Source organism: Triticum urartu, chromosome 3, assembly GCF_003073215.2.
Source record: "Triticum urartu cultivar G1812 chromosome 3, Tu2.1, whole genome shotgun sequence".
NCBI classification, from domain to species: Eukaryota; Viridiplantae; Streptophyta; class Magnoliopsida; order Poales; family Poaceae; genus Triticum; species Triticum urartu.
The window spans coordinates 204962092-204973540 of NC_053024.1; positions in this window are offsets into that span (position 1 = coordinate 204962092).

The following is an 11449-nucleotide window of genomic DNA, read 5'->3' on the forward strand; positions in this document are numbered from 1 at the left end:
CTCCATGAGCTCTCGCATATCATTGCAGTGGCGCTTAAGCCGCCCCAGCTTCTACTTAAGGGGAAGGAAACGGCAATTCTTTTCCAACATCAGGACGGCTGAACCGGCGTTGATACTGTCTGGTGAGTGGATAATGGCCGAGATCCGGCGCACCCAATTGGTTGTTGACTTGCCTTCACCCTGGACACAAGAGTCTAAATCAAGAATCGACATAGGCTGCTTGCACGTGTCTTTGAAATTTTGGATAAAACGCGTCTCCAATTCAGCCCATGACCTGATGGAGTTTGGGGGCAATCCTTTCAGCCAAGTGCGCGCCGGCCCATCCAGCATCATGGTGAAATATTTAGCACACGCATTGTCATTAATGTCCAACATCTCTATGGCCATCTCATAACTCTTAATCCAGGCCTCCGGGGGCTGATCTGCCGTGTAATTAGGCACCTTGCGGGGCCCTTAAAATTCTTAGGCAAGTGCTCATTACGTAGAGCCGCCACTAGACATGGCACACCAAGGGTCCTAGAGGTTACTCCTTCCTCCACAGACACCAATGGGTAAGTCGGAGGTTGTTGATGAGCTGCCAACTGAGCCGCCGGCTCAACCTCCCGATGTGCCCTGCCCTGATCCACCAAAGCCTGAGCATCGTTACCAGCTCGCGGTGGGTCATGCCTACGAGGCTGGTTATGGTGCCGCTCACTGCTTGAAACCGCTGGCAAATCAATATGTCTGCTATAACTCCGGCTTGGACGACGGTGAAAGTGCGTTATATCGACTAGAGGGGGGTGAATAGGCGATTTTTATGAAAGTCTTCAAAACGTGGAAGTTTCGAAGACAAACGATATAAATAGACCTATTACCATGCAGCGGAAGGTAGACTACACTAGGCAAACCATAGTCAAGTATTCAATGAAGTGAAAGCACAATGACCTATAGCAGCTAGGTAGTTAGGATCAGGTAGGAAGATCTTATGAAGCCAAACAGAACACGCAGTCACTCAGTGAAGACAAAAGATAGTGCAATCATACAATGACTTCACAAGGACCAACAGTAAGTAAAGGGAAAGGAAGGATGAAACCAGTGACTCGTTGAAGACAATGATTTGTTAGACCAGTTCCAGTTGCTGTGACAAGTGTACGTCTGGTTAGGGCGGCTAGGTATTTAAACCTTAGGACACACAGCCCCGGACACCCAGTCCTGAACACGCAGCTCAGGACACCCAGTCCTCACCGTATTCCCCTTGAGCTAAGGTCACACAGACCTCGCCCAATCACTCTGGTAAGTCTTCAAGGTAGACTCCCAAACCTTCACAGACTTCGTTCACCGGTGATCCACAATGACTCTTGGATGCTCAGAACGCGACGCCTAACCGGCTGGAGGATTCACAGTCCTCAAGTGTAATAAGTCTTCATATCACACAGACAGGAAGACTTAAGTGATGCCTAACACTCTTTGGATCTGGGTGGTTAGGGCTTTATCCTCGCAATGAATTCTCTCTCAAAGGCTTCGAGGTGGGTTGCTCTCAAACGACAAAAGCCGTACTCTAACTCTGAGCAGCCAACCGTTTATGGTTGTAGGTGGTGGGCTATTTATAGCCACTAGGCAACCCGACCTGATTTGTCCGAAATGACCCTGGGTCACTAAGGAACTGACACGTGTTCCAACGGTCAGATTTAAAACACACACGACAACTTTACTTGGGCTACAAGCAAAGCTGACTTGTCCGACTCTGGACAAGATTCGCTCTCATAGTCTTCACTCGAAGACATAGGTTTTGGTTAAGCATCACTTCAGTCATTCTGACTGGTTCTCTTGGACGCCACTTAACAGTACGGTGGTTCCTATGACTCAACAAAGAAGAAAAAGAACTACGAAAGATCTAAGTCTTCGAGCTCCATAGGCTTCATGCGATGTCTTCTCTTGTCATAGTCTTCAATGTGAATATCTTCACATACCACCTTTGACATCAATATCTTCATACATTTTTAGGGGTCATCTCTGGTAGGAAAACCAAATCAATGAGGGACTTCTACATGTGTTATCCTGCAATTCTCACAAACACATTAGTCCCTCAACTAGGTTTGTCATAAATACTCCAAAACCAACTAGGGGTGGGACTAGATGCACTTACAATCTCCCCCTTTTTGGTGATTGATGACAAACTAGTTGAAGTTTTCAACGGGGAATATAATGTGAAATTGTAAAGGATAAGGAATTGTCTTCATAAGTTGCAAGGGCTCCCCCTGAAGATGTGCATATGTGTAATTTGCTTTTGGAATGCAAATGCACATGGCAGGTTGTACTTGTGGAGATCCTCTTCAACTTATGATGACAATTCATTATGCATGTGAAGGTATGTGAAGATAATGACATGCATAATAGAAAATGGACGTCTGCAAAATGATCTAAGTGCGGAATTTATCATCGCATCACAAAGTAGCAAATAAGTAGCAGACAACCATCGAGTTTAAGTGTTACAACTCAAAGAACCAAATGTATCAAAACGAGAGTTGTAAACACTAGGCAAAATATAAAGCAATCGCCCATATGGACCCGCTTGAAGACTATCGAACTCATATGCTTCTTCCCCTTTTGTCAGTAAGGACCAAAAAGGTTTGAAGACATAGAGCATCTACTCGTTCCCATGAAGAGTAGGTGAAGCAGCAGGGTCATCGGTGGTGTTCGGCGGTGCAGAAGAACTTGGAGCAATGTCGAAGCGTGCTGAAGGAGGGGGTGGTGAAGTAGCATCGTCTTCGTCCTTGATCACTTGGGCATTCACAGTTGCCGTAGAGGAAGAGAACTCAGAGTCTTCAAGAGATGGAGTTCGTCGCAGCACTGCCCTTCGAGGAGGTGTGGAGTCAAACTTGAAGCGTTCAGAGAAGCCATCCTCTTGAAGATCATCTTCAGAGCACATAAGCGTCAGCCCTTTCCATGTGCGTCGAGAGGTTTCATGGGCAACAAAGGCATTCTTGGTGGCAAGATTGCGAATGCGGTTAACATCCACCAAGATGCTTTGCATTTGGCGCTTCAGCCAGTCATGATGCCTATCCTGTTTCTGATGAAGAGCCACCAGAAGCTCTCGGTCATTGAGAACACGAGATCGCTTCTTGGGTCGTTGGGCAATAGTGCTTTCAGTGGATTCAGTAAGGGCACGATGAGGTGCACGTGTAGTTCCAGCCAGAGGATAAACACAAGTGACTGCTTCAACTCCTTCAATGTTCTGAGAGAAACTTTGATGCTCCGCATTCTGAAGACTAAGAGGCTCCTTGGAAGGCTCAGGATAGATGGCTTCAACGGACATATCCACATCAGGCAGAAAGATCCGATGATTGCGAGCAAATGGCTGATATAAGATAGCGGAGTGGAGTTTAATCGGCCGCATTATCCATGGAGCGTAGAACTTCAAGCCAAAAAGATCAGGGCCTGATGCAGCAAGTTGGCGGATGAAGAAGTCTTGTGCATTGAAGCATTTGCCATGAAGAATATAGAAGACCAAAGTCTTCATTGCACCTTCCAGCTTGGCATGTGGAGAATGCCCTTTGATGGGCTAGAGAGTTCGCCTTATGATGCGATAGATAGTCCTTGGCAGATACTCAAGCTCTTCAACAAAGAACTCCTTAGGATATGCAGCATCTTGTGGCAAGGGCTTCATCATATTGAGCATCTGACTCATGTTCGGTTCAGGCTTTTGAAAGATGTTCTCCATAGCTTCACTATGAAGCTGACAGCCAGGTTCATAGAGATCTCCAGGAGTGGGCAGACCAGTGAGCTCAATGATATCAAAGGCTTTGGCTTCGTGATGAACATTTCCTGTCATCTACTCCAGGACCCAAGTCTTCGGATCTCTGTTGTAGCCACGTATGTGAAGTGTGGCATAAAATTGGAGCAGCAACTCTTCGTTCCAGTGCTCTTGGTCGGTGACAAAAGGCAACAGTCCAACCTCTTTGAAGCAATCCAGAGCTTCTTCCAGACAGGGCAGACCAGCTATTGCTTCGGTGTCAAGACGCTTATGTGGGAAGATGCGACCTTGATTGTAAAGAATGCAGGAGTAATAGATTCGTTGTGGATAGCTCCAGAACCGATCAGAAGATATTTGTTCCCTTGAGTAGGGGTTCTTGGAGCTGTTGAAGAAAGTGTTGTCTGCTTTGAAGCCGTTGACATTGAAGGATCCAGGTGCTGATGCAGGACCTGGAAACCTCGGAAACCTTGGAATTGGCTTCTGTACCTGAGGCATGTGCCCAACATGATAGTCAAACTGAGGACCAGCAGCAGGCGCAGGAACAGGAGCAGTAGCATCATTTGCTTCACTGACTTCTGGCTCATTGGTTGGTGCAGGCTCCACATTTGCTTCAGCCATGACAACGTCATTGGCTTCATTTGTTTTGGTGGTGGCAGCCTCAAGATTCTCAACCTCCACTTGATGAGCTGGAGGGTCGGTCACAGTCACGTTCTCCTCGAGAACAGCTTCTTGGTGAGACGGGGGTGTAGCAACTCTTGGGGTTTCTTCTTCATCGGCTGATGTAGCTGGAACATCTTCAGCCAGTTTGGCTTCGGATTCAGTCACGGTAGGAGTGGCATCTGGAAACACTTGACGTGCAATAGATTGGTGACGCACTTCTCCTTCTGGAATTCTGGAAGTAGGGACTTGAGACCTTGATCCTTTGCGAAGCCTGCGGAATGCTGGCGACGCCTTTGGAGATGGCGTTGGCTGGGCCTCAAAGTCATCTTCTTCTTATTGCCGGGGTGGTGTGACTTGTGGTTGCTGTGGGTGATCAGCCCATGTTGTATCCTGAGCGATTGGCGTCAAGGGACGACCAATGCTGATGAGTTCGCTGTGCGTAAGCATAGGCGATGATACCTGTTGGTGCTCGATCTGAGGAAGGACTACATTATCTTCAACATTGTCATGGTGACCAATGTCTTCAGCAGCGGTGGGATCAGCTGCTGGAATGTCTTCAGCTTCATAAGCCTCTGTGGAAGCAGGCTCATGGACAGTCAGTTGGCGCTCTTGACGTTCAGCGTCAGGGCGAACCATGGAGATAGGTTCAACAATTAAGGGCTCTTTGGGAGCAGCCCGTTCCTTCTTGGTCTTCCGCTTCTTCTTGGAGGGAGCAGCATCAGAGGCTTCAGGATATTTCCTCTTTCTGGCTTCAGCCTCAGCAGTCCTCGTCTTCTTTAGTTCTGAAGCGGTAGACCTGGCTTTTGGCTTCAAGCTAGTCATGCTAGTTGGGAAGACAATGGGATCTGCTTCCTGCCTTGGTGCGTTGGGTTCGGCCACAGTGGGCTTCTTCTTCTTCTTAGCAGCCATCCTGGGATCAATGCCCGGACGCCCAAGGGCCTTGCGCTTCTCAGCCTCGTTGTAGCCTTGCACACATTTGTCAGCCGGGCTCTTCATGCGCTCACGAGAACCCTGAGCTTCTGCACGTTTCTTGAGAAAGGCTTCTTTGAGCTCGTGCAGCATAATCTTGAAGTTCTTCACCTCTTGCACGCTGAGCGTGGCCATATGCTTCTTGAACTGAGTTTTCTCAAAGTCAATCTTCTGCTTCAGTTCAACAATGCGCTGGGCGATAGCTAACTCTGAAGCAATGGCACCATGGAAGGCGACACTGAGGCCAATTGGAAGTTGCAGATCTTCGAAGATGAGGTTGGGTGTGTCAAACCACTCATCAATGAAGTTGTGGATGATTGCCACGTCAAAGAGAGGCAGATCATTGAAGATTTCTGCTTCTTCTTTGCTCTTGATCAGTTGCTCAAGAGCATCATCTGCCAGATCTTCATCACTGGACAGATCAATGGCATCATTGCGCAGAATGGCAGCAGCAGTCAGTTCTTGGCTGGTGTGTGGCAGAGGCATCTTGACTCTCTGGGGCTTAGAGATGCATGACAGATCTTCAGACTGCACACTGTCTTCAGGAGGTGCAGTAGCCAGTGGCTTTGCCCGTGAAATTTTCGGTGGAGCAGCTGATCTTGAAGCCTTAGCCTTCTTTGGCTTCTGCGGCTTTGGAGTAGGAGCTGGGGCTTCATCAGTGTCAGCATCATTAACAGAATGATCCACTTTGGCACCTAGAACAGAAATGTGAGTAATGAGGCCATCCAGGTTGTAGAACGTGAAAGTGCGTTATATCGACTAGAGGGGGGGTGAATAGGCGATTTTTATGAAAGTCTTCAAAACGTGGAAGTTATGAAGACAACGATGGAAATAAACCTATTACCATGCAGCGGAAGGTAGACTACACTAGGCAAGCCATAGTCAAGTATTCAATAGAGTGAAAGCACAATGACTTAATAGCAGCAATGTAGTAAGGATCAGGTAGGAAGATGTTGTGAAGCCAAACAGAACACCGCAGTCACTTAGTGAAGACAAAAGATAGTGCAAACATACAATGACTTCACAAGGAGTAACAGTAAGTAAAGGGAAGGGAAGATGAAACCAGTGACTCGTTGAAGACAATGATTTGTTGGACCAGTTCCAGTTGCTGTGACAACTGTACGTCTGGTTGGAGCGGCTAGGTATTTAAACCTTAGGACACACAGTCCCGGACACCCAGTCCTGAACACGCAGCTCAGGACACCCAGTCCTCACCGTATTCTCCTTGAGCTAAGGTCACACAGACCTCGCCCAATCACTCTGGTAAGTCTTCAAGGTAGACTCCCAAACCTTCACAGACTTCGTTCACCGGCTTGGATGCTCAGAACGCGACGCCTAACCGGCTGGAGGATTCACAGTCCTCAAGTGTAATAAGTCTTCAGATCACACAGATAGGAAGACTTAAGTGATGCCTAACACTCTTTGGATCTGGGTGGTTAGGGATTTATCCTCGCAAGGAATTCTCTCTCAAAGGCTTCGAGGTGGGTTGCTCTCAAACGACAAAAGCCGTACTCTAACTCTGAGCAGCCAACCGTTTATGGTTGTAGGTGGTGGGCTATTTATAGCCACTAGGCAACCCGACCTGATTTGTCCGAAATGACCCTGGGTCACTAAGGAACTAACACGTGTTCCAACGGTTATATTTCAAACACACACGACAACTTTACTTGGGCTACAAGCAAAGCTGACTTGTCCGACTCTGGACAAGATTCGCTCTCATAGTCTTCACTCGAAGACATAGGTTTTGGTTAAGCATCACTTCAGTCATTCTGACTGGTTCTCTTGGACCCCACTTAACAGTACGGTGGTTCCTATGACTCAACAAAGAAGAAAAAGAACTACGAAAAATCTAAGTCTTCTAGCTCCATAGGCTTCATGCGATGTCTTCTCTTGTCATAGTCTTCAATGTGAATATCTTCACATACCACCTTTGACATCAATGTCTTCATACATTTTAGGGGTCATCTCTGGTAGGAAAACCGAATCAATGAGGGACTTCTACCTGTGTTATCCTGCAATTCTCACAAACACATTAGTCCCTCAACTAGGTTTGTCATCAATACTCCAAAACCAACTAGGGGTGGCACTAGATGCACTTACAATCTCCCCCTTTTTGGTGATTGATGACAAACTAGTTGAAGTTTTCAACGGGGAATATAATCTGTGTAACTGTAAAGGATAAGGAATTGTCTTCATAAGTTGCAAGGGCTCCCCCTGAAGATGTGCATATAAGTAATTTGCTTTTGGAATGCAAATGCATATGGCAGGTTGTACTTGTGGAGATCCACTTCAACTTATGATGACAATCCACTATGCATGTGAAAGTATATGAAGATAATGACAATGCATAATGGGAAATGGACGTCTGCAGAATGATCTAAGTGCAGAATTTATCTTCGCACATGCGGAATTTATCATCGCAAAACAAAGTGGCAGATAAGTAGCAGACGACCATCGAGTTTAAGTGTTACAACTCAAAGAACCAAATGTAGCAAAACGAGAGTTGTAAGCACGAAGCAAAATATAAAGCACCCGCCCATATGGACCCGCTTGAAGACTATCAACCTCATATGCTTCTCCCCCTTTTTTCAGGAAGGACCAAAAAGGTTTGAAGACATAGAGCATCTACTCGTTCCCATGCGGAGTAGGTGGAGTAGCAGGGTCGTTGGTGGTGTTTGGCGGTGCTGCTGAGTTTGGAGCAGAGTTGACGCGTGTTGAAGGAGGTGGCGGTGAAGTAGCATCGTCTTCATCTTCGATAACTCTGGCAGTCACTGTTGCAGCAGATGAAGAGAACTCAGAGTCTTCAAGGGATGGAGTTCCTAGCAGCACAGCTCTTCGAGGGGGTGTGGAGTCAAACTTGAATCGCTCAGTGACAGGTTTCATGGGCAACGAAAGCATTCTTGGTGGCAAGATTGCGAATGCGATTAACATCCACCAAGAGGCTTTTCATCTGATGCTTCAGCCAGTCATGATGCCTATCCTGTTTCTGATGAAGAGCCACAAGAAGCTCTCGGTCGTTGAGAACACGAGTGCGCTTCATTGGTCTTGGAGCAGTTGTACTGGCAGTGGCTTCAGTGGAAGCAGGGTGTGGTGCACATGTAGTGCCAGCCAGAGGATACACCCGAGTGACTGCTTCAACTCCTTCAATGTTCTGTGAGAAACTCTGATGCTCTGCATTCTGAAGACTTAGAGGTTCCTTTGTAGGCTCAGGATAGATGGCTTAAGTAGAGATATCCACATCAGGCAGAAAAATCCTATGATTGCGAGCAGATGGCTGATATGAGATATCGGAATGAAGTTTAATTAGCCGCATTACCCATGGGGCGTAGAACTTCAAGCCAAACAGATCAGAGCCTGATGCAGCAAGTTGGCGAATGAAGAAGTCCTGTGCATTGAAGCATTTGCCATGAAGTATATAGAAGACCAAAGTCTTCATTGCACCCTCAAGCTTGGCATTTGGAGAGTGCCCTTTGATGGGCCAGAGAGTTCGCCTGATGATGTGATAGATGGTTCTTGGCAGATGCTCAAGGTCTTCAACGAAGAACTCTGTGGGATAAGCAGCATCTTGGGGCAATGGCTTCATCATGCTAAGCATCTGACTCATATCAGGTTCAGGCCTCTGAAAGATGCTCTCAATAGCTTCACTGTGCAGCTGACAGCCATGCTCATAGAGATCGCCAGGAGTGGGCAAGCCAGTGAGCTCAATGATGTCAAATGCATTGGCTTCGTGATGGACGTTTCCGGTCATCCACTCCAGGACCCAAGTCTTCGGATCTCTGTTGTACCCGCAGATGTGAAGTGTGGCATAGAATTGGAGCAGCAGCTCTTCATTCCAATGCTCTTGGTCAGTAATGAACGGTAGCAGTCCAACTTCCTTGAAGCAATCCAAAGCTTCTTCCAGACAGGGCAGACCAGCTATAGCTTCAATGTCAAGGCGCTTGTGTGGGAAGATGCGACCTTGGTTGTAAAGAATGCATGAGTAATAGCTTCGCTGAGGATAGCTCCAGAACCGATCAGATGATATCTTTTCCCTGGAGTAGGGGTTCCTGGAGCTATTGAAGAATGTGTTGTCTGCCCTGAAGCCATTGATGTTGAAGGAGCCAGGTGCTGATGCAGGACCTAGGAACCTTGGCAATCTTGGGATTGGCTTCTGTACCTAAGGCCTGTGCTCAACATGATAGTCGAACTGGGGACCGGCAGCAGACTCAGGAACAGAAGTGGCGGGATCAGTGGCTTCGTTGTCTTCTGATGCCTTTGTTGGGAAGGGCTCCACATTAGCTTCATTGGTGGTTGTGGCAGCCTCAAGATTTTCATCCTCCACTCGACGAGCTGGAGGGTCGGACACAAGCACGTTCTCCTGGAGAACTGCTTCTTGGTGGGACAGGGGAGTGGGAACTTGTGGGACTTCTTCTTCCGCGGCTGATGCAGCCGGAATGTCTTCAGCAGAGACTTGAGGCCTTGGACCTTTGCGAAGCCTGCGTAACGCGGGCGACGCCTGTGGAGTTTGAGTGGGCTGGGCCTCATAGTCTTCTTCCTCTTGTGGGCGGTCCGCCCATGAAGCATCCTGTGCAATTGGCGTCAGCGGACGACCAATGCTGATGAGTTCGCTATTTTCAAGCTGAGGAAGGACTGCACCATCTTCTACATTGTCATGTTGACCAATGTCTTCAGCAGCGATGGGATCAGCTGCTGGAATGTCTTCAGCTTCATGAGCCTCTGTGGAAGCAGGCTCATGGATTGTCAGTTGGCGTTCAGCTTCAGGATAGACCATAGAAATAGGTTCAACTATCAAGGGCTCTGTGGGAGCAGCCCGATCTTTCTTGGTCTTCCTCTTCTTCTTGGAGGGGGCAGTAGGAGAGGCTTTAGAGTGTTTCCTCTTCCTGGCTTCAGCCTCAGCAATCCTTGTCTTCTTGAGCTCTGAAGCGGTTAACCGGCTTTTTGGCTTCGAGCCAGTCAGTCTAGTTGGGAAGACAATCGGAACTGCTTCCTGCCTGGGTGCATCAGGTTCAGCCGTAGCAGGCTTCTTCTTCTTCTTTGCGGCCATCCTGGGGTCGATGCCAGGACGCCCAAGGGCCTTGCGCTTCTCAGCCTCATTATAGGCTTGCACACATCGGTCAGCCAGAGTCTTCATGCGCTCACGCGAACCCTGAGCTTCTGCATGTTTCTTTACAAAGGCTTCCTTGAGCTCGTGCATCATACTCTTGAAGTTTTTCACTTCCTGCACGCTGAGCTTGGCCATATGCTTCTTGAACTGAGCCTTTTCATAGTCAATCTTTTGCTTCAGTTCAACAATGCGTTGGGCAATAGCGAGCTCTGAAGCAATGGCGCCTTGGAAGGCGACACTGAGGCCAATTGGTAGCTGCAGATCTTCAAAGCTGATGTTTGGCGTGTCAAACCACTCATCAATGAAGTTGTGGATGATGGTTACATCAAAGAGAGGCAGATCATTGAAGATTTCTGCTTCTTCTTTGCTCTTGATGAGTTGCTCAAGAGCGTCATCTGCAAGATCTTTATCACTTGATAGATCAATGTCATCATTGCGCAGAATGGCAGCAGCTGTTAGCTCTTGGACGGTGTGTGGCAGAGGCATCTTGACCTTCTGGGGCTTGGAGATGCGAGATAAGTCTTTGGATTGCACACTGTCTTCAGGAGGTGCAGTTGCCAGTGGCTTCGCCCGTGAGATTTTTGGTGAAGGGGCGGGCTTTGAAGCTTTAGGCTTCTTCAGCTTCTTTGTCGTCAGTGCTGCAGGAGCTTCTTCTGATTCAGCTTCAGCTGCAGGCTCATTCACTGCAGTCCCTTGAACTAAGATGCGGGTGATGAGGCCTTCAAGGTTGTAGAAGGGGCCGATGACATTGGGTTCTGCATCACGTGTGCCATCTGCCCTTGGTGCTGAGGGACCAGGGTTGAAGTCTAACCCAAAAGTCTTCTTGTTCTACTTCGCTGAGTTCTGAGCAAACTGGAAGTTGCGCTTGAACAGATTGTCGTCACGACACCATAGTAGTGACGATGGGTGTGCATCAGCAGGCTGTGGCCCACGGACCATGCAGGGATAGAAGCCTTGTTCAATGGCTTCATCTTTGGACCTGG